At 45.8% G+C, this 2,441-nt stretch overlaps 1 non-coding gene across 1 annotated transcript; it reads left to right on the plus strand.

The window, feature by feature from the left end:
* Positions 1 to 949: 949 nt before the first annotated feature.
* On the plus strand, positions 950 to 1,020 carry TRNAC-GCA. Its single transcript has one exon. It is a non-coding gene; the product is annotated as a tRNA-Cys (tRNA).
* Positions 1,021 to 2,441: the final 1,421 nt, after the last annotated feature.

The following is a 2,441-nucleotide window of genomic DNA, read 5'->3' on the forward strand; positions in this document are numbered from 1 at the left end:
AATGTGGTATATTTCATATTGAAAAATAGACCTTGTCTTTTATTGATTCATGCCTAGTTTCAGTGAACATTTGTGGTTCATCATTGTATTCTTATTAGCATCTGGCCCAGTGTCTGGTACATATTAGGTGATTAATACATAATTGTTTAATAAATAGACCACTTATTACATTATTACCAGGCATTACTTATTCTGGAAATTGGCATTGAATCTCATCTTTGTTCCTAGAAATTGTGTTAAGCCTGTGGATAAAAACATGAAATTCTGGCCCAATAAGCTTTAGAAAATCTATGTCCATACAAATAAAGGGAAGGAAAAGTAGTGGAGACTAGTCTCAGATGAGGAGTGTCCCCACAACTCCAAAATAACCCCTCTATCTCTACTCTGAACTGCTTTCCAGAGCACACCCTACAGGGAGAATGAGGCCCTGTTGCCCACGGTAATAACCTGCTGGTAACACAGCTGTATTGACTCCCTTCCTGAGTCTGTGTCACGTCTGCTCTCACTTCCCAGTGCCTCCTGAAATCCCTGGATCCTTATCTCAGAGGCTCTTTCTGGGGGGACTTACTCTAAAATAGTCAGATGTTGCTAAGCCCGAGGCATAACTGTGTATATAACTTTGTAAGGTTACAAGGGTAGAGACGTGGAAGAAAGAATATGAAGGCTTTGGGCTAGAAATAATTTAGAAAGGTCAATTCTCTTTGTCGGCATGCTAGGGAGTTACCAAGAGACCTAAAGGGAAATGGAAAGGTGGGGTCAGGGTGCAGCTAAAGTTAGAGAGCACAGGGCAGGACGTGAGCCTGTCTTCAGACAGCTGCCTTTTCCTCCAAACACACAGAGTAACTTGGAAACACAAGAAGAGGAGTGAGCAGAGGGCAAGGGATAGGAGCAAAATGAAGAGGAGGACGGGCTCCCATTTAATCATTATCTACCAAGTTAATAGTGGGCTTCTCTGGTGGCTCAGTGGTAAAGAATCTGCCTGCAAAGCAGGAGACCCAGGTTCGATCCCTGGGTGGGGAAGATCCCCTGGAGTAGGAAATGACTACCCACTCCAGTATTCTTGCCTGGAGAATGCCATGGACAGACGAGCCTGGCAGGTTACAGTCCATGGGATCACCAAGAGTCTGACATGACTCAGCAACTAAAACACCACCACCACCAAGCTACCAATACTGCCTCCCAGCGCTTTATGTTTATTTCCACGGGGTCTTTGAATGTCAAGTCTAGGGTTTGGGAGCACATGAGAATCAGTGATTCCAGCAAGCAAGGCAGGAAACAGTGAAGACAAACAGAATTACCTAATAAAGGAGGATGGACTGTGTGAAGCAGGAGAGGGGCTTACTGAGTGGGGTGGAGGGCATGACAGGCTGTGGCTACAAGCAGGAAAACAACGCTCAGAAACAGACTGGTGAAAGCCCTGAGTGTGACTCCACGGACTGGTGGACCAGAGATGGAGGTCGTTAGCCCAGGAAATGTGCATGGGGTCAAGGGATCTGAAGGGTTAACTCAGATTTGAAGTCACTAAAGATGAGGGCAAGGGACAAGGCAGAGGGGGAGGGACTGGCATCAGCTCAAAGAGTCTCAGGAAGTGAGAACAGATCCTATGAGTCACAGTGCTGAGATGGTGCAGGCTTCACCTGAACAGGTGAGATTCCCTGAGGGTAGGGAGAGTGTGAGCAGGTACACCGCCAAGGGCAAAGAGCTGGCGCTCCGTCCTGCCTGTGACTCAAGGCGGTGAGGCACAATGAGGAGAACTATTGGGAGAATAGCAATTTTAGGCGACAAGAAGAAAGGGACTTTCCTGGTAGTCCAATGGTCAAAACTCTGCCCTTCCAGTGCAGGGGGCCCAAGTGCGATTCCTGTTTAGGGAACTAGATCCTTCATGCTGCAACTAAGAGCTGGCACAGCCAAATAAATAAATAATAAATATTTTTTAATAGGAGAAGGAAAAAAGTTTCAAAAACATGGATTTATATAAATGGAAATGTAATGGTTATTTTTACGTGTCAACTTGGCTAGGCCACAGCACCCAGATATTTGATCAAACATTATTCTATATGTTTCTATGAAAGTACTTTTTAGATGTGTTTTTTCAAGGTTTATTTTATTTTTGGTTGTTCTGGGTCTTTGTTGCTGCATGAGGGCTTTCTCTAGTTTCAGCAAGCGGAGGGTACTCTCTGTAGCCATCATGGTCTTCTCACTGTGGTGGCTTCTCTTGTGGAGCACAGGTTTAGGTGGGTGGGCTCAGTAGTTGTGGCCCATGAGCTTTGTAGCCCCGAGGCATGTGAAATCTTCCAGGACCAGGGATCGAACCCATGCCCCCTGCACTGGCAAGCGGATTCTTATCCACTGTACCATCAGGGAAGTCCTAGATGCGATTTGAATTTAAATCAGTACACTTTGAGTAAAGCTGATTGCCCTCCATAACATGGGTGCGTGCG

Source organism: Bison bison, unplaced genomic scaffold (assembly GCF_000754665.1).
Source record: "Bison bison bison isolate TAMUID 2011002044 unplaced genomic scaffold, Bison_UMD1.0 scf7180017864228, whole genome shotgun sequence".
In the NCBI taxonomy this organism is placed as follows: Eukaryota; Metazoa; Chordata; class Mammalia; order Artiodactyla; family Bovidae; genus Bison; species Bison bison.